Source organism: Loxodonta africana, chromosome 5, assembly GCF_030014295.1.
Source record: "Loxodonta africana isolate mLoxAfr1 chromosome 5, mLoxAfr1.hap2, whole genome shotgun sequence".
Lineage (NCBI taxonomy): Eukaryota > Metazoa > Chordata > Mammalia > Proboscidea > Elephantidae > Loxodonta > Loxodonta africana.
The window spans coordinates 152922603-152949186 of NC_087346.1; the positions used below are offsets into that span (position 1 = coordinate 152922603).

Sequence of the window (26584 nt, forward strand, 5' to 3'; positions counted from 1 at the left end):
AACATATAGCGACCCTATAGGACAGAGTAGAATTGCCCCATAGCGTTTCCAAAGAGCAGCTGGTGGATTCGAATGGCTGACTTTTTGGTTAGAAGCCATAGCTCTTAACCGCTATTCTAGAGACTAGGAGTCCAAATTCAGGCCACCAGCAGGGCCATGTTCTCTTTGTATGCCCTAGGGGAAGATCTTTCCTTGATTCATCCAATTTCTGGTAACCCTGGGTGTTTCTTAGCATTTCTTAGCTTTTAGATACATCGTCACATGGCATCTGTCCTCCCCCTGTGTTACTCTACCTCTGTGCCTGTCACTGTTGTTGTTATTGTTGTTAGGTGCCATCGAGTTGCTTCCAACTTGTAGGGACCCTATGCACAACGGAATGAAACACCGCCTGGTGCTGCACCATCTTCACAATCATTGTTATGCTTGACCCCATTATTGTAGCCACTGTGCCAATCCATCTCATCGAGAGTCTTCCTTTTTTCACTGACCCTATAGTTTACCAAGCATGACGTCCTTCTCCAAAGACTGATCCCTCCTGATAACATGTCCAAAGTATGTGAAATGTAGTCTCACCATCCTTGCTTCTAAGGAACATTCTGGTTGTACTTCTTCTGAGACAGATTTGTTCATCCTTTTGGCAGTCCGTGGTGTATTCAATATTCTTCGCCAACACCGTAATTCAATGGTGTCAATCCTTCTTCAGTCTTCCTCAGTCACTGTCCAGCTTTCACGTGCATAGGATGCAACTGAAAACACCATGGCTTGGGTCAGGTGCACCTTAGTCTTCAAAGTGACATCTTTACTTTTCAACAAGTTAAAGAGGTCTTTGCAGCAGATTTGCCTAGTTCAATGCATCTTTTGATTTCTTGACTGCTGCTTCCGTGGGTGTTGATCGTGGATCCAAGCAAAATGAAATCCTTGACAGCTTCAATCTTTTCTCGGTTTATCATGATGTTGCTTATTGGTCCAGTTGTGAGGATTTTTGCTTTCTTTATGTTGAGGTGTAATCCATACTGAAGGCCGTGGTCTTTGATCTTCCTTAGTAAGTGCTTCAAGGTCTCTTCAGCAAGCAAGGCTGTGTCATCTGCATGATGCAGGTTGTCAATGAGTCTTCCTCCAATCCTGATGCCCTGTTCTTCTTCATGTAGTCCAGCTTCTTGGATTATTTGCTCAGCATACAGATTGAATAGGTATGGTGAAAGGATACAACCCTGACACACAACATTCCTGACTTTAAACCATGCAGTATGCCCTTGTTCTGTCCAAACAATTGCTTCTTGATCCATGTATAGGTTTCTCATGAGCACAATTGAGTGTTCTGGAATTCTCATTCTCTGCAATATTATCCATAATTTGCTATGATCCACACAGTCGAATGCCTTAGCATAGTCAATAAAACACAGGTAAACATCTTTCTGGTATTCTCTGCATTCAGCCAGGATCCATCTGACATCAGCAATGATATATATTCCTGGTTCCACATCCTCTTCTGAATCCGGCCTGAATTTCTGGCAGTTCCCTGTTGATATACTGCTGCAGCCAATTTTGAATGATGTTCAGCAAAATTTTGCTGGTGTGTGATATTAATGATATTGTTCTATAATTTCCACATTCACTTGGATCCCCTTTCTTGGGAATAAGCACAAGTATGGATCTCTTCCAGCTGGTTGGCCAGGTAGCTGTCTTCCAAATTTCTTGGCAAAGAAGAGCAAGCACTTTTAGTGCTGCATCCATTTGTTGAAACATCTGAATTGGTATTCCGTCAATTCCTGGAGCCTCATTTTTCACCAATGACTTCAGTACAGCTTGGACTTCTTCCTTCAGTACCATTGATTCCTGATCATATGTTCCCTCCTGCAGTGGTTGAACTTGGACCAAATCTTTTTGGTATGGTGACTATGTATTCCTTCCATCTTCTTTTGATGCTTTCTGCGTCTTTTAATATTTTCCACGTAGAATCCTTCACTATTGAAACTTGAGGCTTGAGTTTTTTCTTCAGCTCTTTCAGCTTGAGAAATGCTGAGCATGTTCTTCCCTTTTGGTTTTCTATCTCCAGGTCTTTGCACATGTCATCATAATACTTTACTTTGTCTTCTGGAGCCGCCCTTTGAAATCTTCTGTTCAGCTCTTTTACTTCGTCATTTCTTCCTTTTGCTTTAGCTACTCGACATTCAAAAGCAAGTTTCAGAGTCTCTTCCAACATCATTTTGGTCTTTTCTTTCTTTCCTGTCTTTTCAATGACCTGTTGCTTTCTTCATGTATGATGTCCTTGATGTCGTTCCACAATTCATCTGGTCTTCAGTCATTAGTGTTCAACGTGACAAATCTATTCTTAAGATGGTTTCTAAATTCAGGTGGGATATGCTCAAGGTCGTACTTTGGCTCTCATGGACTTATTCTAATTTTCTTCAGTTTCAAATTGAACTTGCATATGAGTAATTGATGGTTTGATCTGCACTCAGCCCCTGGCCTTGTTCTGCCTGATGATATCGAGCTTTTTCATCTTCTCTTTCCACAGATGTAGTGAGAGGATTTGATTCCTGCATATTCCATCTGGCATGGTCCATATGTATAGTCGCCGTTTGTGTTGGTGAAAAAAGGTATTTGCAATGAAGAAGTCATTTGTCTTGCAAAATTCAATCATGCAATCTCCAGCATTTTCGCCCACTATATCAGACAATGTTCCACTGCTATTCATAAGGCTTTCACTGTCTAATTCTTTTCAGAAGTAGACGACCAGGTCCTTCTTCCTAGTCTGTCTTAGTCTGGAAGCTCAGCTGAAACCTGTCCACCACGAGTGACCCTGCTGGTATTTGAATACCAGGGGCATAGTTTCCAGCATCACAGCTTATTCTTTCCTTTTATAAGACGCCACCTGGAAGGGGTTAGGACCTAGCCTACTCTTACACTGTTTCACTAAGTTAATTAATAACATCTTCAGAGAAAGACCTTATTTTCAAAAAAAAGTCATATTCACAGGTACAGAGCAGAGGACTTCAACATATCTTTTTGGGAGACACAATTTAGTCTATAACAGGTCTCACCCTTCCATCCCTTTATAATCACCCTCATTCTCTCCTACTGAAAAATATAGCAAAGGCCCATCCTGACTTTGGGTCCTCAAGGTCAGTAGGTAAAAGTGTCAGACTCCAATGTGATCTTGTACTGGACTCTGTGAGGCTCCATCTCGGTCCCCCCTCAGCCCTGAAGGGTTTATTTCCCAGTTCCTAAGAGCGTGCATGCACACAGCCCTCAGCCCTGACCCTCTTTGGGAATGGCCTTGGATGTATGGAATTGCCTCAACCTGGGGCATCCCACACCCACTGACTGTCCATCCTAGGGTACAAAGGCTTGGCCCTTCCACCTCAACTTGGGGCACCTCTGAAAGACCCTTACACCAGCCTCAGAGCTCCCATGGAGGCCTCTGAATGTTTTGCTGAGGCTGCACCACAGCCCAACTTCTCCCTCTGCTCCATTCTGTTCCTTTCCCTCCCCTCCCCCCCCCTTTTCATTTCCTTCCCTTCCCTCCATAGGTACTAAGCCCCAAAGCACTCCCTAATGTACTTCTTCTACATTTGTCTCTATATCAGACTCTGTTTTCTTGAGTCCCAGCCTGTGGCAGTACTTGAGGAAATTCAAGTATGAGCTGAATGCAATATAAAGAAATTCAGCAGAGTTGGGGACAATAATAAGACCTGCCTCGGCCTTTGCCATGAGACCAGAACTGGATAGTGCCTAGCTACAGTTACTGAACATTTTGACCAAAGATTCTATCGAAAAATCCTGATCAAAACGGGGGAAATATAGAACAGATTTTAAAATTTTCATGGACTCTAGACTTTCCGGAGCCACGGAGGGTGGAAGACCCCTGAAACTATTGCCCTGAGATAATCTTTAAACCTTAAGCCAAAAATATCCTTTGAAGTCTTCTTAAACTCAAATAATAGTTTGGCTTAGCCAGTAAAGAAATGCCTTCCTTAAGCATTATGCTCTTTTAAGAACTATCTATATAGGATGAAATTGACAACATCACCTTGAAAGATTACATAGAACCCTTAGGGGGCACTGAGTTTATATTAATAGGGGAGGAACAACTCAGAAAAGAAGGGTGAAAATGATTGCACAATTTGAAGAATGTAATCAATGTCACTGAATTGTACATGCAGAAACTATTGGTGTTATTTTCCTGTATATAGTCTCAAAAACAAAATAAATACAATTTTTAAAAATAATAATGATGACAACAAATAGAAAAAAATCAAAAAGGACCTGCCTCATAGGGTTCTTGGGAGGAGTACATGAATTAATATGTGTAAAATGCCAAACAATGCCCAGGAAGTTATAAATTTTACATGAATTGTTAGCTGTTATTATTGTGATAACAATTACAATGTTATCTATTCTTAGTGTTCTTGACATTGGAGTCAAAAAAACAGCTGCACCTGGATTTGAAAGGGAAATTATGTTTTAAGAGCAGCCTGTGTGATTTCTCAGGAGCCTGTAGGCTCACTGTGAGTGTTCAGAGTGAGAAGCTTCTGGCAAAATCTCACTTGATCTGAAAGTACATGAAAAGAGTTGTCGTTTCACAACAGGGGAGATGGTGGTGCTCCTTCTTTCTGGGCTGATCGGATTGCACCTTTCATACTGGGGTTGCTGGGAACAGCACATCTTAAAAGTGTGAAATAAGAGAATGACCAGAATGGCTTGGATCTGATGTTCTTAACTTGCTGAATAGGCTGCCCCTCCTTGCTCTCCACTCCCTAGCTCAGCACGTCATCTATCTGGAAAATACCAGTGCATCCTTCAATCCCTTATCAGGTGTCACTACCTCCTTGAAGCCTTCCTGGACTAACCCTTCACTTAAAAATTTAACCAGCTTTTTCTTCCCTTTTCCTTCTAGGCCATGTATATGTGTTTTTTAATCATTGTATCTATCATATTGCATTGTAAGTCCTGGTTTGGAGGTGGGTCTGCTTCATTTTCTATCCATTGGCACAGGGTACATGGTTGATCAGTTCAACTGTACTGAACTGGATTCTGTTAGGTCGATGTGAAAAGTAATGAGGGCCTGGAGAGGACCGTTTCAGAGGGAATATAAGGAAGGAATGGAACAAGAAAACATGTGAAGGGGAATTAGATGGGTTTTATGAACCGATCAGGCAAAGGTTAAGTGCCAGGGGGAGAAGGGAATCAAAGGCAGCCGCAAAGAGTTGAACCGGAAGTACTGGGAGAATTGTCAGGAAGCAAAGGTGGAACACGTAGGGTGCTGCGCTCTCTTTCAGCAGAATGTGAGGGGAGCCACCCACTCTCTGTGCCTCAGTTTCCCCACGTGCCCGTGGCACTTTCAGCTTTTCAGGGATGTGCTGAGTTCTCTGTGCCATAAATCAGCCTCCATTGCTTCCCGGGGGGCACTTGACCAGAGTCAATGAGAAGCTAACAGAAAAGCAATTTGAAAACGATGATTTGACTTCTTTTACTACGTGGGCGGTGGCACTAGGCGGAGAGGCTTGCAGGAAGGGCAGCTGGTCCTGAAAGTTCACAGCCTTGTAAAAGGATGCATATATTTTTACAAGGCAGCAGTAAACAGTACCGCTATCCCCAAACTCACAGACGCAACAGCCGACTGGGAAAAGCTAGGCATCTTCACCCAAGGTCAGATTTCAGTGTAATTCAAAACAAACAGTTTTAACCTATTATGATTAATATTCTTTAATAACATCTGTGATAGGCTGGGAGTTTAGAATTCTTTCAACATTGTGCAAAAAAAATTTTTTTTTCTCTAAAAACCTGAGAACAGAGAGAGCTGGCAGGGAGGAGGCAAATTGTGGGGCTGGACTTGGTGGATAGCTATGATTGGGGTATTAGCAAACAAAACACAAAACCAGGTAACAGGATGGGAAACCTTCTTCTGTTTCTAAACCTGCCAACGGTCTTCCTGTGCATTTTAAAGACTAGTCCATTTTAACTACTTTCTGTCCAGGTGCTGGTTGTTATCAAGTGGACTCCAACTCTAGGCAACCCTATGTGTGTTGGAGAAGAACTGTGCTCCATAGGGTTTTCAATGGCTGATTTTTTTTATATTGCCAGGCCTTTCTTCTGAGGTGCCTCTGGGTAGACTCGAACTTTCAACCTTTAGGTTAGCAGCAGAGTGTGTTATCCATTTGTACCACCTAGGGCCTTCCTACTACCCAGGATGTTGTTGTTGGGTGCCGCTGAGTCAATTTCGACTAATGGTGACCCCATGTGGCAGAGGAGAACTGCCCCACAGGTTTTCTAGGCTGTAATTTTTACAGAAGCTGGTTCCCAGGTTTTTCTCCTGCAGAGCTGCTGAGTGGGTTCAAACTGCTAACCTTTAGGTTAGAAGCCAAGCACTTAACCACTGTACCACCAGGGCTCCTTAAAGTTCCTCCTACCTGCTGTCCTGGCAGGAGGCATTTATTTGCCGATTTTGTTACTGTTTTCTTTAAATAATCCCTTGTGGGAGGAGGAGCTCCTCCCCCCCCCCCCCATTCTCCCAGTGTCCCATAGTTGTTTTCAGCAGGGCCTGGCCCTGAGCATGGGACAGTCACACATCCTGGCTCCCCATGGAGCTCAGACAATGCACTGGGCTCATAATGGGAGACCTGGCCTATAGCAAGGCTCTGCCACCAGCCAACCTGGTGACTTTTACCAGTCCCCTCAGCCCTCAGGGCCCCTGTTTCCTCATTGGTAGCATGGAGTTGGGCCCCTGGCTGGCACAAACAGTTAACCATTCAGCCTCTAATCGAAAGGTTGCAGGTTTGAGTTCACCCAGAGGTGCCTCAGAAGAGAGACGTGGTGATCTACTTCTAGAAAATCAGCCACTGAAAACCCTACGGAGCACAGTTCTAGTCTGACACACGTGGGGTGCCAGGAGTTGGAACTAACTCGATGGCATCTGGTTTGGTTTTGTTGTTGTTGTTGTTAGCATGGAGGTGAGAAGGATGCCTGCTTATTTACTACTCAGGGCTGTTATAAAATAAGACAAAAGGAGAGTTTGAGTTCAACTCTCTTCTTCAAGCCAGAGATGGTTATCTGGAATGGTCAGAGGGAGTTCCCAAACTGTTGGGCTCCTGCAGCATGTAGGAAGAGGTGGGAAAAATTCCAGGAATCTTTGCCTTCTTCCTACAAACGGATTCCTCAAGTTGGTTAGGCAAATGGTACTGAGACTGTCAGAGAATGGAAATTGCATTTCTAATCCAGATATGTAGTAACGTTGGGTGCCCCTTTCTCCCTGTAATCAGGATCACAATTTCCCTGGTGTCAGAGAGACCTACTTCTCACTGTCCAAAGAACCCAATGTAATTAAGTACACGGCTCGCTAGTGTGTATGAGGCCAGGTTGGCAGGTCATAGTTCATGTATCTACCCATTATCTTACCTGAGATCCTGCCAGGACCAGCCAGGCAGTGTGCTAGGAAAGAAAAAGATGCCCAGGCTACACCCCCACCTTCAAGAAGTTCCTAGTCAAGGGGAATATGAACACACCCAAAACCAAAACACCAAACCCGCTGCTGTCAAGTTGATTCCAACTCATAGCAAACCTATAAGACAGGGTAGAACTGCTCCACAGAATTTCCAAGGAATGCCTGGTAGATTCGAACTACCACCCTTTTGGTTGGCAGCCATAGCACTTAACCACTATGCCACCAAAGTTTCCAGACACACACAGGGCAGTACGATAAACAAGGCTGTGTAGTTTCTGGTTTATGGCTTGTCCTCCAACTGGAATAAACGCATCCTGAAGGGCGCCTGTGTCTATCTCGTTTCTTAATGTATCCTCATTGCCTTTCCTATTGCCTGGTGCAGCACAGGCCCCCAAAAGATTCGTTGAGTGGATGAGTGAATGGTGAAACAAAAGTGTGCCAAAAACGTGAAGGGACTGCAGAGAGGAGGCAGTAGGCAAGGGCTCGTGCTGGCCGCCATCCAGTCAAGCCTGGCTCGTGGTGACCCCGTGTGTGTCAGGGTAGGACTGTGCTCCAGGGGGTTGTCAGCGGCTGATCTCTTGGAAGTAGTTCACCCGGACTTTCTTCCAAGGCATCTCTGGCTGGACTCAAATTTCCAACCTTCCAGTTACCGCCTGAGTACCTTAACTGTACCACCCAGGGACTCCAAGGGCTTATACCTGCCGCCATCGAGTCAATTCCAACTTGTAGTGACGCTATAGGGCAGAGTATAACTACCCCTAGGGTTTCCAAGGAGCAGCTGGCGGATTCGAACTGTGGACCTTTTGGTTAGCAGCCGAGCTCTTAACCACTGCACCATCAGGCTCCAAAGGCTTATACCCACTGCCGTCGAGTTGATTCCGACTCGTCGTGACCCTATAGGACAGAGTAGAACTGCCCCGTAGAGTTCCCAAGGAGCACCTGGCGGATTCGAACTGTTGACCCTTTGGTTAACAGCCATAGCACTTAACCACTACGCCACCAGGGTTTCCCCCAAGGGCTTATAGCGAAGTAATATTTGAATTTGACCCTGAAGGATAGAAGTTTTTGCAGGACCTGGAGGAAGCAAAAAGAACAATATGGTCTACCACTCGGAGCTGGCCAGGAGAGGCTGCAGTATAAACAGCCTCAGAGAGTGGAAGGTGGCAGGAAAGGCGGACACCTCAGAAATGGTATTCCAGGCCTCCCCACGGGTCAGAGGTCTCAGCTATCATAGTAAAAAGTTCAGATATGATCCTACAGAACCGGAGGGCTGGTGAGAATTTTCAAGCAGGCAGATGACTTGATGAGATTCTGCTAGTTAGGAAAGGTCATTCTTGCCACAGTTTGGTGGACAAATTGGAGCCCTGAGGGCCAGGAAAGCAGTTAGGAGGCTGATGCTGGGGGCAGGCTAGAGACCCTGAAAGCAGAACCAAGAGCGAGAGTAGCTCAAGAAACTGAAGAGGAAGAAACACTTGAAAGACGTTTTGGAGGTCGGATATTAGAATCTGGTAATGGATTTCAAACCAAAATCAAACTCTTCGCTGTCGAGTCAATTCCAACTCATAGCAACCTTACAGGACAGAGTAGAACTGCACCCATAGGGTTTCCAAGGAGCGAGTGGTAGGTTCAAACTGCCAACCTTTTGGTTAATAGCCAAGCTCTTAACTACTTAGCAAGGCGGTAAATGATAGAGGCGGGAAGGGAGGACTCAAGGTTAACATCCAGACTACAAGTTTGAGAACGAAATAGACAATGGAACCACTCACTGGGAGAAGGGCCAGGGTGTGCTAAAGGATAATCAGCTAGAGATGCCCAGAAAATAATTAGATGTTCACGTCTAGATTGTAGGACAGAAGTCAGGGTGCAGTTATAAATTTATGAAGCAAGCTTTTCCTGGACAGAAAAACAGCACCTGGATTGAAAATAATGAAATAAACACCGTCTTCTTTCTGGTGGGCCAATTTACAGTGATTTAGAAAAAAAAAAAAAAAAAATCTAACAACCTGAAATGTTTTACTTATCACATGGTATGCTCCAGGCTACACACAAAACCCCAGATGGAGAAATAGTCTGCAGTCCTTGTTAGGTGTTGCCTGGAATCCTGGGGTCACACGTGGGCATTCTGCTGTATCACTGGGGGCCACGCACAGAACCAGGCTCTGGGTCTACCAAGCCCCAGAAATCTCTGGCCTCATGAAGTTTGCAGTTGGGCAGAGTGATCCGACATGAATATGACTTATGAGTTAAAACAAAAGTAAAACTCATACGAGGGCTCTGAGGAACCAGTCTGAGAGGCCAAGAGAAGTTTTCTGAGGAAGTGACACTTGAGCTGAGTTATGACTTAGAGTTAATTTAACTAGACGAAGGAAGAAAAAATGAGCATTTGGGAAACAGGGAAGAGTACTTGAAGGAGCCCTGTGGAAGGGAGCAGAGAAAGTGCAAGGACAGAGATGAGGCGAATGTGGCCCAAATGGAGTGTGTAGAGCCATGAGGTAAGAAGGGGCTAACGAGGTAGGAGGGTTCGGTTTCTGGTAGGTCCTTGTCAAGCAGCATCTGTGGAAGAAAACATCGCCAGTCAATATTTGGAAAAGCTCCTGACGTGCCTGAAGAAGACAAGAGAGTATATTCAACTTGGCTCATTGAATGAACTAGATATGCAAAATAGTGATGGTCTGTGATAATGAACGCATTTCATGAATTTTAACAAATTAACTCAATTTAAAACAATTTAATCTCTTCATAGAAAGTGCCTTCGCAAAATGCCTAAATTACAGAGTGGGAGTTCAATAAATATTAGCTGAATGAGAGCTGGTACGGCTAAATCATCTGCTTCCCACATTTGGATAATGTTTGCTAGTTTTTCTCAAATTCAACTGACACAGGAGAGCATCTGGGACATTGCCTGGTCCGTGGTCCCTGTCCTTCCGTCTCTTGGTTAACGTCCTCATCACCCATGTGGAGAAAGCATGATGGGCTCCTCTCCCAGATGAAACATCGGGGACTTAACAGATGTTAACGGAGGTGCCAAGGTCACCCTGCTGACATGGGAGGCAGCCCCCGTCCTCATCTGGATCTCCAAGCTTCCTCTACCCCATACTACCACCCTTTGAAAAATAAAGCTCTTACATTTAAAAAAAAAAAAAAGTAAATGAATTACTTTAAACACAGATTTTATTTTAACCCCAATGGAAATGCAAAGAGTCAGAATAGTGTGTGAGACGTTAATTACTTAAATCTGACTGCGGGGCTGTTCCTATCAATGAATGCACTTAATTAATTTTTTCCCCTAGCTTCTTGCTATTTCCCAACTATAATCTATTTTCTTTCATCCCAGGGGCAAAAGGACAACAAAAGAAGGATCCAGTGATCTGCAGTTCCGGAACCTCGCTCTGCAGAAAAACAGGTCAGAATATTTACTTATTTATTAATTTGTTGTTTTAAGTGGTTAGCTGCCATCAAGTCAGCTCCAACTCGTGATGACCCCATGTACAATCGAGGGAAACATTGCCCCAGTTTGTGCCATCTTCGCAATCACCGGTATGCTTACATCCATTGTTACAACCACTGTATTTTGAGTGTCTTCCAGCCTACGGGGTTCGTCTTCAAGCACTATATGGGAAAGTATTCTGTTGTGATCCATAGGGTTTTCACTGGCTAGTTTTGAAAAGCAGGCTGCCAGGCCTTTCCTCCTAGTCTGTCTTAGTCTGGAAGCTCCACTAAAACCTGTCCACTTTGGATAACCCTGCTGGTATTTGAGATACCGGTGGCATAGCTTCCAGCATCATCGCAACACACAAACCACAACGGTATGAAAAGCTGACAGACAGGTGGTAGCATTTATAAGGAGCCCTGTTGGCACAGTGGTTAAGCACTTGGCTGCTAACCAAAAGGTCAGCAGTTCAAACCCACCAGCTGCTCTGTGGGAGAAAGATGTGGCAGACAGCTTCCATGAAGATTACAGCCTTGGAGGTCCCCATCATCGCCTCTCGCCAAAAGAAAAAAAAAAAGTTCATGTGATAGAGTGATATTGCTGTTAGTGACCTTCCAGGCTACCCGGAAACTGAGGCCCGGAAGAAAAAGCGAGTGGATGTGGGTTGAACAGGCAGCACATGTGGGATACACGCACAGGCTGAGAAGCCCCAGACATCCACGGCATGTAGACCAGGGCTATTTCCACCATCCACCCAGCGCTCCACAGCCCTGAGAGAGCCCCAGGGGAGGCTTCAGCTCCCCTGCTGGATGAATCGTGCATCCTGGATCAGCTGCTAGTCCGCCTCCGGTCTCACAAGCAAGCAAACTGGAGGGAACTGCCTGGTTAGTCAGTGAGTGCCTGAGCAGTCTCTTTTCTTTGTCCTTCAGCTGAGACAAACATTTACTGGGCAGTTAGTTATCAGAACTTGTGTAGGCTACTGAAAATGCAGAAACACGAAGTCCTGCCCTCACAGGGCTCAAGATTAGTTAAAAAGCTACGTTGATTACATTACTGACAGGAGATAAAGACTGAAGTCAAATCCGGCTCTCCTCCAACCTTGGCTTTATACAGGCTGTCTTAGTCAGCTCCCGACTCACGGCGACCCCATGCACAACAGGATGAAATGCTGCCTAGTCCTGCACCATCACCATGATTGTTTGCAGACCAGACTATTGTGATTCACAGGGTTTTCATTGGCTGATTTCTGGAAATAGATCGTCAGGCCTTTCTTCCTAGCCATTGTCAGTCTGGAAACTCCACTGACGGGTGGTGGCTGCATGTAGGTGCATTGGCCAGGACTCCCCCAGGTCTCCCACACTGAAGATGAGAATTCTACCTGAACCATCACTGCCCCCTTTAGTTACCTAGTGTTGCCATAATTAAAAAATACCCCAAGTGGGTGGCTTTAAAGTACAGAAATTTATTTTCTCACAGTTCTGGAGGCTAAAAGTCCAAATGAGGGTCTCGGTCATGTTAATTCCTTCTGTGAGCCTCTGTCTGGTGTCTGCTGGCAATCCTTGGAGTTCCTTGGCTTGTAGACAATCCTTGCATGGTGACTGTCTTCCTCCTGTATGTGTTCATGTCTATTCTGCTTGTATTATAAGACCCCACTCAGAAGTGATAAGGTTTGGGACTGACCTCGCCATGGTATGACCTCATTAACAGCAAATGAAAGCCTCTATTTCCAAACAGGATCACACTCACAGGTAGAGGGGTGAGGACTTCAACAAATATTTTCGGGGAACACAAAATTATCTATACCACTGGACTACACCCTGATACTCAGAAATATTGAGCTTTCTCTTATGCACCCATCCAGAACACCCTAGTCAAGCCTCCCAGACTGGTCTCAGCTCTGAGGGATATCAGAAGGTCTCCATGGGTTATACCAACCCTTGCATCACCAACTGAGTTCAAGTCAAGTCAATCCGCCAAACTTTTGTTCAGTCCCTACTGTGTGCCAGATGCTATAAGCATGCCTGGGATCCTGGTATTTGCTTGAATAAAAAGCTGAGTAAATGAATCCCTGTAAAACAGGAAACTTGGGCTATTATCCAGACCACATTAAGCAAAAGAAAATTTGTGGCCATTCTCAGACTTCTTTAATGTTTACATTAAATATGTTTGCATAATGCATTTTAAGTCAGTTTTTCTTATTTCTTGACAATAGCAGGAGATGGGAGATGGAAGGGTTAGAAGCCTTCCTTCAAACAGAGCTGCTTGAAGCAATTACATACATCAAAGTAATATTTACAGTTATATTTGGAAAAAGAGAGAAAGAAGAGCAGTGTTTTCTTTTTCCCCAAAGAAAATGATTTCAGTATGTGTCATGGCATGCTCAAGAGATATTAAAGATAGCAATAGCTGATGATCCTACATGTTCCAAACCATTTATAAACCCAAATCTAAAAAAAAAAAAAATCCAATATACATACAAATCTCTGTACCACCACATATTTTATAATGAAAGTGCCATATGAATATAAATTAGTATTTGCAATGTATAAATCAAATCAGAATGTCTGAAATGTACATATGTGGGTTTAGTATCTGACTTTGATAACTATTGAACTGATGTATTCATTCCACACACAAATTATAATTACCAGCATTTGATGGTGATGGAGGCAAGGAGGAGGCTACTGATGGCCAGTGATGCAGTAACAGAACGAGCCTGTCGGGTCGGATTTAAATCTCAGCTGGCCTGTCTACAGGCTGCGTGACCTCAGACAGGCCCATTCCATTTCAGCACCTCGTGTATTTTAGGGATGGTATTTGAAAAGTAACTGATACCTTAATGCAAACTATGGACTTTAGTTAGTAATGACACAACCTGAAGAGGACTTGAAGCACTTACTGATGAAGATCAAAGACCACAGCCTTCAGTATGGATTCACCTGAACATAAAGAAAACAAAAACCCTCACACCTGGACCAATAAGCAACATCATAATAAATGGAGAAAAGATTGAAGTTATCAAGGATTTCATTTTACTGGGATCCACAATCAACACCCATGGAAGCAGCAGTTAAGAAATCAAATGATACATTGCACACGGCAAATCTGCTGCAAAAGACCTCTTTAAAGTGTTAAAAAACAAAGATGTCACTTTGAGGACTAAGCCATGGTGTTTTCAAACATCTCATATGCACGTGCAAGGTGGACAGTGAATACGGAAGACCGAAGAAGCATTGATGCCTTTGAATTATGGCGTTGGTGAAGAATATTGAATACATCATGGACTGCCAGCCAGGAGAACGAACAAATCTGTCTCGGAAGAAGTGCAGAAGGAATCCTGTACGGAAGCGAGGCTGGTGAGACTTGGTCGCACATAATTCAGACATGTTATCAGGAGGGACTGGTCCCTGCTGAAGGACATCAGCTTAGTAGAGTAGAGGGTCAGCAAAAAAGAGGAAGACCCTCAATGAGATGGATTGACACAGTGGCTGCAACAATGGATTTAAGTATAACAACAATCGTGAGGACGGTGCAGGCCCAGGCAGTGTTTCATTCTGTTTTATGTAGGGTCACTATGAGCCAGAACCCTTTCCGTGGCATCTAACAACAACAACAATGTATCAATATCATTTCATCATTGTAACAAATGTACCACCACTAATGCACCAGGGAGCGCTTGGAACTCTGGGTGCTTTCTGCACACAATTTTTCTATAAACCTGAAACTGCTCTAAAAAATAAAGCTTATTTTTAAAAAGATAAGTGAGAGACTGCCTTGCCCACCACCAACTCCCTGAATGGAAAGCAATGCCTGTGTTTGTGGAATAAATGAATGAATCCCATAGTGTGCCTTGAACATAAACCAAACCCATTGCCATCAAGTCAATTCCGACTCATAGCGACCCTATAGGACAGAGTAGAACTGCCCCACAGGGTTTTCAAGGAATGACTGGTGGATTCGAACTGCCAACCTTCTGGTTAGCAACCAAGCTCTTAACCACCGGGCCACCAGGGCTCTGCCTTGAATAGGAAGTTCTCAATAAAAAACAAACGCTGACAGGCACTGAGTGCGCACACGTGCTAAGTGCTGTTCTAAGCATTTCACATGCAGCATCTCCCTGAATCCTAACAAGCATGCTCTTTTTAGTCACCTTGTCATAGAAGAAACTAATGCAGCCCAGAGAGGGTAAATAATTTCCCCAAGAATGCACAGCTGGTTGTGTCATGGTAAATGATAGACATAATTGTTATTGTTAGCTGATGTCAAGTCAGCTCTGACTCGTGGCAGCCCCTTACCCAATGGAATCACAACGGCGTGTCCCATAGGGTTTTCACAGGTTGATTTTCAAAAGTAGATCACCAGGCCTCTCTCCCTAGTCTGTCTTCGTCTGGAAGCGCCGCTGAAACCTGTTCAGCATCGTAGCAAAACAGAAGCCTCCACTGGCAGACGGGCGGTAGCTGTGCCTGAGGCACATTGGCTGGGAGTCAAACCCAGGTCTGCTGCTTGGGAGGCCAGAACTCGACCAGTGAACTAGTAGGTAAAACAACTCCAGCCCTGCCTACCAGTGCCCTCGCTTCTTGCCATCATTAGTTAGGTGTAGGAGTCAACTCTCCCAAACAGGTGCAGAAGGGCTGGTGGGTTGGAACCACCAACCGTTTGGTTAGCAGCAGAGGGCTTAACCACTGCACCACCAAGGCTCCTTCCCTGTTTTACCAGCATCATATCCTTCTCCAGGAACTGGTCCCTCCTGATAATATGTCCAAAGTACACAGGACGAAGTCTCCCCATCCTCACTTCTAATGAGCATTCTGGCTGTACTTCCTCCAAGGCAGATTTGTTTGTTCTTTTGGAAGTCCATGGCATATTCAATATTCTTCGCCAAAGGCATCAATTCTTCTTCAGGCTCTCTTATTCATTGTCCAGCTGTCGCATGCATATGAAGCAATTGAAAATGCCATGGCTTGGGTCAGGCACACTTTAGTCCTCAAAGTGACATCTTTGTTTTTTAACACTTTAAAGTGGTTTTTTGCAGCAGATTTGCCCAATGCAATGCGTCATTTGATTTCTTTGACTGCTGCTTCCATGGATGTTGACTGTGGATCCAAGTAAAATAAAATCCTTGACAACTTCAATATTTTTTTAAATGTATTTAATTTTTTTTATTGTACTTTAGATGAAGGTTTACAGAACAAATTAGTTTCTCATTAAACAGTTAGTACACATATTGTTTTATGACATTGGTTAATAACCCCATGACATGTCAACACTCTCCCTTCTCAAGCTTGGGTTTCCTATTACCAGCTTTCCTGTTCCGTCCTGCCTTCTAGTTCTTGCCGCAGGGCTGGTGTGCCCCTTTAGTCTTGTTTTATTTTACAGGCCTGTCTAATCTTTGGTGGAAGGGTGAATCTCGGGACCGACTTCATTACTGAGCTAAAAGGGTGTCTGGGGGCCATACTGTCAGGGTTTCTCCAGTGTCTATCAGACCAGTAAGTCTTGTCTTTTTTTGTGACTTAGAATTTTGTTCTACATTTTCCTCCAGCTCTGCCTGGGACCCACTACTGTGATCCCTATCAGAGCAGTCCGTGGTGGTAGCCGGGTACCACCTAGTTGTACTGGACTCCATCTTGTTGAGGCCATGGTAGATGTGGTCTGTTAGTCCTTTGGACTTATCTTTCCCTCGTATCTATAGTTTTCTTCATTCTCCCTTGCTTCTGAAGGTCTGAGACCAGTGTTGTATCTTAGATGGCCGCTGATAGGCTTTTAAGACCCCAGACGCTACTCACCAAAGTAGAATGTAGGACATTTTCTTTATAACCATGTTATGCCAGTTGAGCTAGTTGTTCCCAGAGACCATGGTCCCCACAGCCCTCAGCCCAGCAATTCTGTCCATCTGGTAGTTTGGATGTGTCTATGGAGCTTCCATGACCTTCCCTTGGACAAGTTGTCCTGGCTTCCCCAGTATTGTGTACTGTCTTACCCTTCACCAAAGTTACCACTTATCTATTGCCTATTTAGTGTTTTTCCTTCCCCACCCCTCCCCTCCCTCGTAGCCATCAAAGATTGTTTCTTTTTGTGTGTAAACCTTTTCATGAACAATTTCAATATTTTGTCTGTTCTTAGAAACAGGAATTCTCAGGTGCCAACACAGGCATACTGAATGGGAGACTCAGAGATGGGAGGCCAGCCACTCATGTTCAGGCAAGCCCCTCAGGGGATTCTGATAGCAAGTTTGAAAACCTCTGCTTTAAGCATAGTTACCAAGACCAAGCCCTGGAGTTGGAATAAGGGGACTTCTGGGCTCAACTTTCTGCGCTGAGCTCTGAGTAACATGACATGGGATGTAGGGGAGAAGATAGAAGATAGGGACCGAGTGGGAGAAGGGTGGAGAGAGGGAGGGGATGGTGGATGCAGAAGTTGTTCTGCCCTGGGGAAATGTCTGAACCCTTAACCTAGCCAGGGATGGATTACCCAATAAGCAGGGTACGCACAGGCTTATTTGTGCTTACTTACTAATCTGTCGTGCCCAAATGTGGTGAAACCCATGTGAAATTGTGCACGACAGATTAGTAAGTAAGCACAAGTAAGCCCCTACTGTCAAGATGCTCAGTCTACAGTGGGGTTGGGAGGATGAGCATAAAAACATAAAAAGACATATGTAAACATCAGGAGACAATGTGCCATGTGCAATGCCGGAAGCAGATGCAGGACCTATGGATGCAAGGAGACCAGGGATCAGGGAGGTTAAGGACTTTCAAAGCCCACCCGCTAACGAGTAGCAGAGCTAAGATTCTGACCTATGTCCTCCTGTCCCAAGTTCAAATCTCTTCTTCCTACCCGACTCTTAATGACATTGTTATTATTAACAGTGTTGTTCACACTTTCTGATGTTTAAGCCCCTCCCAGTTCATCATCTCATTGACCATGGATTTTTTTCCCCCCTCTGCCACTAGCACCTGCAGCAATAGTTAATTCCAGGGGGAAAGGTGCAGGTGGCTGTAATTTCTCAGGGCACGCGGGCCAGTTATTCTTCAGGAGAGGTGAGCCCTCGTCTAGCCTAAGAGGCCCCCTAGTGGGCATCTCTGGCCATGCAAGCCCCTGACCCCAGGAGAAGAGCATGGTCGCTGCTGTCTTCTCTCCTGATGTCTCTGGCTTAGCCCCACCTGTTCCAGAGCTGTCCTGGGACACAGTGCAGACCTTCAAATAGAAGAAAGAAGAGGATGAACTTAAAAACATTAGATCCTTCGGCGTTTCTCTCTAGGCTATTTTCAAAACGAGTTTAGTAACTCTTAGATCTTCTGTCTTTCAAAATTTAGGACATTTTACCAAAAGGCCAACAATTACTCTAAAGCAAAGATGAGAAGGGAAGGGGGCAGGGAAACTAGAGTACTGGAAAGAGAAGACCCAGAGCACAAAGAGAATGCTGACTCATTGTGAAAAATGTAACTAATGTCACTGAACAGTTTGTATAGAAATAGTCAAACGGGGACCTAACTGGCTGTATAAACTTTCACCAAAAACACAGTCAAATATTATTTTTAAAAACTAAGGAATTTTATTCTGGAGTAGTCCTTTAATTTCTGGGACAGATCTTAAAATGGTACGTGGAGCTGAGCCAGTTCATCTTGGAGGCCTGAGAGCAGGCAAGGGCTGGCGGGGTGAAATCACCCTGATAATTTCCCACGGGGTTCACCCCCACCTTCTGGACTAGTAGTGCTTGGGGAGACCCAGGGGGGATGCCACACACTCGAGGGGGCGATGAGGAATTAGCTTCCATGCCCGGAGCTGACCCTGGGGACAGGCCCCAGCCCCATCTCTATGGAACCGGAATAACACACCATCCAAACTCGGTTCCCATGAAATAAGTAGAATGCAAGGACACCCTGCCTATTTCATCAGATTCCATCCTTCCAGGAAAAGGGGGAGCGAGATGAGTTTAATTTAGTGTTCTTTTTAGAAAATATATTGAACATATTGCACTATTTAAAAGTATTAAACATCAAAAATAATTCGAATATCAGAAAGCTGTATTTGTATTTGTAAAGGCACTTTCCATACTGAAACCCACAAACCCCTGGGGGTCACTGTGTTCATTTCGTAGGCCATGAACTTCCCCAGTGCAATGTGGACGCTTGCCTAGATCAGGCTGCAATGTAGCGGAAACCCTACTTCACACAGGCCCAGATGTGGGGGGAGCAGGGGCCGGGGAAGAACAGAAGGGTGACTGCCAAGCTAGAGTGCTGCCCAGCTGTGGCCCACTCGCACATGGCGGTGTCATCTATGCTGTTTACAGAAGGAAGCTGGGGTGCATCCTTGTAATTCCCTGGCAAGAGACAGCTTGCTAACTCACGGGCCTCACGTGAGCGCAGAGAGAGTGCATCAAACAGCCACGAAGTTTGCTAGCAGAGTCTTCCATCAATCACCCTGGGCTGTCAGGCCGCAAAAAGCATTAGCTCAGGGGTCTTTGCAGATCACTTGTCAGCGACTGATGTCCACATGATGTCCACGCTCTGGCCAGACACAGCTGTGGTCCAGGCTACCTCTCCAGTCTCCTCCTTCCCAAACCCCAGGCAGCTGCTTCCAGCCTCCCCCTCCTCCCCACCCCTCAGCTTCTCTGGCTCTCTGGCTCTCAGCAGCAGGCTCAGCTGGAATAACAACACGGCTCCCTGTTTTGCTGATACTTCCTCTGCTAATTCATTTGGCTCGCATTGACGCACGGAGAGCCCTGGGGTGCAGAATCCCTGGAGATATGACATCTGAATGAGTACCATCACTTCACGGTCCCGCAGAGAGGTAGAGTGGAGCAGATATGCGGCTCTTCAGACTGCCTTCGCCACTAGGAGAAGTCTACTTTGCTCCCGTGGGCTTGCACGTCGGAGGGGATGTAGAGTCAGACGAATCCTGGCTCTACCAGTTACTTGCTGTGCCTCCTTAGACGGTTACTTAACTGTTCTGAGTTCTAGTTGCATCTGCAAAGTGGGCATAGAAATACTTGCCAGCCACGGCCCAGCTCAGTGCCCAGTTTTGTTGTTGTTGTTAGCTGCTGTCGTGCGAGCCCCCGATGTGTATTGATCCCATGCACAATGGAACCGCACACTGCCCTGTCCTGCGCTGTCCTTGAGCACTCTATTGAATAATATTCTGTTGTGATCAATAGGGATTTCATTGGTTGACTTTTGGAAAGAGGTTGCCAGGCCTTTCTTCCTAGCCTATCTTAGTCTGGAAGCTCCACTGAAACCTGCATCAGCAACATGCAAGCCACCGCTGACAGACGGGAGGTGACTACCCATGAAACGCATTGGCTGGGAATTGAACCTGGGTCAAAAGTATGAGCTCTTCTTTTCCCTTCAGTTCTGCTCTTTTTAGGTGTCCAAAGACCTCAGTTCTGCCTGCAAAAGTCTGAGACCTGGAACAGCGCCCTGGCTTCCTTGGGCCTGAGCGCTCTCACTCACAGAGCTAATGAATTGGATGCCATTATCTCTAACACGCTTTCTATCCTGAACAGCCTTTGATTCTAAAAATTAGGCCAGGCCAAGGTCAGAAGAAGGACAGAATCCTCATTTAAAAGCTAAAGTTTTTTCCTAGGATCCCAGGAAGAGTTTTCCTGGTATTCAGAATCCCTGGGCTCAGACCTTCATGAGCCTTGCGTTTGAATTCCTGCCTGCTGTCCATCAGATGGAGCCCTGGTGGCGCAGTGGCTAAGAGCTATGGCTACTAACCAAAAGGTCAGCAAATCCACCGGCTGCTCCTTGGAAACCCTGTGGGTTTCTAAGGAGTTCTGCTCTGTCCTACAGGGTTGCAGTGAGTCAGCATGGACTCGACAGCAACAGGTTTTTTTATCCATCAGATAAACAGGGGAGGTTCAGTGGTAGACTTCTCACCTTCCATGCGGGAGAGCCGGGTTCGATTCTCAGCCAATGCACCACGTGGACAGCCACCACCTGTCTGTCAGTGGGGCCTTATGTATTGCTAGGATGCTGAACAGGTTTCATTAAGACACCTAGGAAGAAAGGCCTGGCAATCTGATCTGAAAATCAGCCTATGAAGACCCTATGGATCACATAGGCCTGAACCGCAGTCAGCCTTGGAGATGGCTTAGGATGGGTTAGCATTTTGTTCTGTTGTGCACGGGGTCGCCATGAGTTGAGGGGCCAACTTGATGCCAGCTAGCAACAATTAGGTGGCCTTCCACCCTTACGTTAGTTTCACAGTTCACAACCACAAACACTTCTCACAAGTGGTGAGTTGCAAGTCTGTGGATCAAAAACCAAGGTGTCAGGAAAGAGGCCATATGTTTCAAGTGTCAAGAGAGGGCCCGCCAGGCCCCAGATATATGATTTGCTCCTTCCTGGCTGGTTTGAGGAGCTCTGGTGATACAGTGGTTAAAGCAAAAGATTGGCAATTCAAACTCATCAGCTGTTCAGAGCAAGAAAGATGTGGCAGCCTGCTTCCATAAAGATTATAGCCTTGGAAGCCCTATGAGGCAGTTCTACTCTGTCCTGTGGGGTCCTATGAGTCAGAATTAACTCGACGGCTGTGGGTTTCGTATGGTTTGTTTGGCTGGCTTGGGCTGGTTAACTTTGAATTTCTGCAGAATCTCAGGTACTTGAAAGGTTGCCAACACCCAACCACACAGGGACCCAGGCCACAGCTGCTCTGCTCAGTGCCTCCAAAGCACGACTCTCCACTTCTCTGGAAGAGGGGCAGGGACAGAGCAAGGACGTGGGAGTCGGGGAGCCAGGAAGCACTGTCAAATCCCTCATGCTTGGTGGTTCTGTGGGACCTGGCACGTTGCTCAACCCTCTGAGTCCCCTGTTTCCTCTTCTGTAAATCTGGGACAGTTGTAGTCACCCCCACTGGGTCGTTTTGAGTGTGACAAAGGCGAAGAGGAAGCAACGGGGTTAACGGGAAGTTGGTTGCACTTGTAGGCTGTGGTCCCGTGGTTGCTAACATCACACCGCTTGGCTATTCTGTGCCTGATATCCCAGGCACGAAACAGGACTTATAAATATTTACACCCGGAGTGTGTTGCGGTGCTCAGCTAATTGCTGCTGTGACGCACATTTCGAGCCTGGAGGGAAGGTGTAACTCGAGAGCAGGCAGGGGGTTATTAAAGGCACAAACAAGGCCTGGCTCACAGAAGAAGTAGCACCCTTTGGAGCTTTCCACAGCTTAGGGCTTCCCAGATCATCCCCCAAAATCCAGGGGGAAAGTGCTTCCAAAACCTCAACTGGCCAAGGGATTGTGGCTACACAGAGACCTCGCTGGAAGACAGACTCCTACAGATAACTTACCGCGAAAGAAATGCAAACGGCCAGATTTGGAAGAGAAAAAGAAAACAGTTCAGTCTCTCTAACTCTGGCAGAAGTGAAAGAGGCAAATAAGGAATCAAGTGCCAAACAGGCAAAGTTGTTTTCAAGTTCGAGTTTAATGGTGGTAAGATGCAGCGAGGTGGTCACTTCACACTCTGTGGATGAGAATATAAATTGATACAACCCATCCAGAAAGCAACCGAGTAACACGTAACAAAGGGCTGAGTATGACCTTAATTCCACCTGATGGAGCCCCTCCTTGGAGATATTCAGGGACGTAGGTCAAAAATAACGCAAGAATGGATGCTCACCGCGACATTATTTACAATCATTGACACCAGAAAGAACCTCAACGCCCCCTCCAAAAACTGTGTAGTTGTCAGCTGCCATCAAGTCAGCCCCCAGCTGATGGCGACCCCATGCACAATGGAACTCACGCTGCCCGGTCCTGAGCCATCCCCATGATCACTTGTACATCAGACCTTTGTGATCCATGGGTTTTCACTGCTTGATTTTTGGAAGTAGAAAGCCAGGCCTTTCTTTCTAGTCTCTCTTAGTCTGGAAGTTCCACTGAAACCTGTTCAGCATCCTAGCAACACACAAGCTTCCACTGACAGATGGGTCATGGCTACACATGAGGGCCAATGGGTGGGCACAGAACCGGGGTCTCCCACATGGAAAGTGTGTCCTCATCCAAAAAATTATACAGCCAATAAATGTCATCTTTGTGCAATTTTAGCCTGTGTCGTTGTCAGTTGCCACTGAGTCAGTTTTGACTCATAGTGACCCTGCGCACAACAGAACGAAACACTGCCCGGTCCTGCGCCATCCTCACATTTGTTATGTTTGATCCCATTGTTGCAGCCACTGGGTCAATCCATCTCTTGTACAATTTTATGCCATATATATATCCAGAGAGAGACTTCCTTGGTGATACAAATGGTTAAGAGCTCAACTATTAGCAGAAAGGTTGAGGGTTCAAACCTCCACAGAGGCTCCTCAGAAGACAGGCCTGGCAGTCTGCTTCCAAAAAGTCACAGCCTTAAAAACCATATGGAGCACGGTTCTACTCTGACACACGTGGAGTTGCCATGAGCTGGAATGGACTCCATGGCAACTAACAGCAACATGTATATATGTGTGCGTACGTGTATTTATGTATATGTACATATATGTATATGCGATATAGAATACATTTTTAAAGTTGGGATGCTATATGTTCTTTTATACTGTTTTTATATATTTGTACGTTTAAATGTATACACACATCCTCATAAACACATTTTCACATGAGATTCACAAAAATGTCACCTGGGGTATTGATTTTTATATTCTTCTACATGCATTTTTCTCTTTTCCAAATTCTCTGTAAATATCAGGAGTCTATATTCAGGTCTTGCTTGGTAAAGTAGAGGGTCGGCAAAAAAGAGGAAGACCCTCAGGGAGATGGATTGACACAGTGGCTGCAGCAATGGACTCAAGCGTAGCAATGATTGTGAGGACGGCACGGGACCAGGCAGTGTTTCCTTCTGTTGTGCACAGGGTCACCGTGAGTCGGAGCCGACTTGACAGCACCTAACAACAACAACATATTCAGGTCTATAAAAATACAAAGAGATCGTTTCACTGATAGATCCGCGAGCTGGCCTCTGAGGACTACCTGCGCCACCTGGGTGGTGGGGAACCTCCATGCAGCTGACGCTCACCTGTGCTCTCTTTTCTGCCCTAGGTCATGCCCTCGCAACCAGAGAGCCACAGGTGAGTCAGGGGTCCTTCATCATCTAAGTGGTGGACCATCAGCATACACCTGTTAACTGTTCTTCCCATTCTTTTCTGTTTTCCCTTCAGTTAAACTGTTGGGTAGTTCAAAATGACATTAGCTACTTACCGTCTTCCTGCCAGTTGCTCCCTGGGTGCAGCCTCATGTGTGGCTGACACAGACTTTGGAATCTGGCAGACAGGTGGGAACCCTGGCCCCCACCTATGAGCTGTGTAACCTCGGATGAAGCATAGATCCCCCTGAGCCTGAGTTCCTTCATCTGTGAAGTGGGTATAATTCTGCCTAACTGGCAGTGTTGGGGCTACTCATTAAAGTTAGTTCAATTCAACTCTACATAATAGGTTCCTCTCAAAATACGGCTTTAGTAAATGCATGAATCCGAATTCACATTTATGCTCTTTCTGCATTTCTTTTCAGAGCCTAGCTCCTCATACTAGGCGCTTACTTTAAAAAAAAAAAAACACAGTTGCTCTTAATTCCCACTCATGGCGCTCCATGACCCTATGTCTTTCAGAGTAGAACTGTGCTCCAGAGGGTTTCCAATGGCTGTGATCTTTTGGAAGAAAACTGTCAGATCTTTCTTCCAAGGTGCCTTTCAGTTAGTAGCTCTCTTAGTTATCTAGTGCCGCTATAACAGAAATACCACAAGTAGATGGCTTTAACAAAGAGAAATTTATTTCTTCACAGTGAAGTAGGCTGAAAGTCCAAATTCAAGGCATCAGCTCTAGGGGAAGTCTTTCTCTCTCTGTCGGCTCAAGAGGAAGGTCCTTGCCCTCAATCTTCCCCCGGTTGAGGAGCTTCTCAGGTGCAGGGACCCTGGGTCCAAAGGATGCGCCCTGCTTTCTTGGTGGTATGAGGTCCCCAACTCTCTGCTTGCTTCCCTTTCCTTTTTATCTCTTGAGAGATAAAAGGTGGTGTAGGCCACACCCCATGGAAACTCCGTTTACATTGGATCAGGGATGTGACCTGGGCAAGGGTGCTACAGTCCCACCCTAATCCTCCTTAACATAAAATTACAATCACAAAATGGAGGACAACCACAGAATACTGGGAATCATGGCCTAACCAAGTTAATACACACATTTTGGGGGGGACATAGTTCAGTCCATGACAGTAGCTGAGCAGTTAACTGTTTGCACCACCCAGGGACTCCTAGGTACTTACTAGGAGTAAAGTTTCAGGAAAAGTATATAATATTCATCTTGAAAAGTTATTATTTAAGAGAAAGTTCTCATAGAACTTCCCCAGAAAGCTTGTGGCTACAAATGACAACTGGAATAAAACAGAAACACTGAGAAATAGACAAGAAAAAGTGTTCAGAGAGGTAATAGAATCTTTGGGGAGAGATGTAATCAGCAAATGCATAAAGAGGGTTCATTTTGGAGCACAACGAAACAGACAACCTGTATGGCTGTGAGGAGAACTGGGCAAAATAAAGTCAAAACTGCAAAGTAGGAGTCTAAATCGGAAACAAGCCTCCGGCTCTAAATTCCTCCTGCACAAAACGTTTTTATGAAGCTTCCCAGGCAGGTTCTCACAGAGGCGGGAACCTCTCAAGGTGGTAGTGTTAGTTGCCATCGAGTCAACTTCAACTCATGACCACGCCACGTACAACGGAACAAAACACGGCCTGGCCTTTCACCATTTTCAAGATCACCATTATGCTTGAGTCTCTGCTTGTGGCCGGTGTGTATTTTAAGTGCCTTCCAGCCTAGAGGGCTCATCTTCCAATGCTATATCAGGCATAAGGTTTTCACTGGCTATTTTCAGAAGTAAGATCGCCAGCCCTTTCTTCCTAGTCTTAGTCTGCAGGCTCCACTGAAACCTATGCACCATGGGTGGCATAGCTTCCAGCATCTTAGCAACATGCAAAGCCGCCACAGTGCAACAAACTGACAGACACGTGGTGGTCTCTCAAGGTAGAAGAGTCCAAATTGTACTGGAGCCTTTGGTCTCAAATGTTCACCCCCTGTCTGCTTGCCAGCTCTCCTTCCCTTCTGCCATCTCCTGCAGTCCTGGAGGGATGGTGCCTGAGACGGACATTTCTAATCTGACATAGTGGCTGGTGAGTTACAATCACGTGGATAAAACAGAGCGGCCAGCTGTATCTACCCGTCTCACTCCCTTTTTCTGTCTTGCTTCCCACCTTGGCTGAGGTGGAGAAAAGCTGATAGGTGGCTATTTCATTAGCAACATTCTAGAGACACAACCTGGGAAAGGAAAACAAATCAAAAAACTCCCAAAAAATCATTTGAAATACAACTGCCCACAACTGCCCATGTGCACTTGAACCTATACCTTGCCAAAAAAAACTTAGCAAATCGCACCATCCAACGTATACCAAAACCAAAACCAAACCCACTGCCATCAAGTCGATTCCAACTCACAGCGACCCTATAGGACATAGTAGGACTGCCCCATAGAGTTTGCAGGGAGTGCCTGGTGGATTCCAACTGCCGATCTCTTGGTTAGCAGCCGTAGCACTTAACCACTACACCACCAGGGTTTCCCCAGCGTATACGTACTTGCGTTATTATTGTTGTTGGGTGCTGTCAGGTAGATTCTGACTTATAGCGACCTTAGGTGACAGAGTAGAACTGTCCCATAGAGTTTTCTAGGCT

The 26584-nt window shown here is 45.5% G+C and overlaps 1 long non-coding RNA gene across 1 annotated transcript in view; it reads left to right on the forward strand.

The window, feature by feature from the left end:
* The window catches only part of LOC135231464 (uncharacterized), a 126065-nt gene extending 101627 nt beyond the window's left edge, over positions 1-24438 (forward strand). The window contains exons 3-4 of the long non-coding RNA XR_010322167.1: positions 10779-10847; positions 23913-24438. This is a non-coding gene — a long non-coding RNA (uncharacterized LOC135231464). The remainder of the gene's footprint in view (positions 1-10778; positions 10848-23912) is intronic.
* The last annotated feature ends 2146 nt before the right edge of the window (positions 24439-26584 follow it).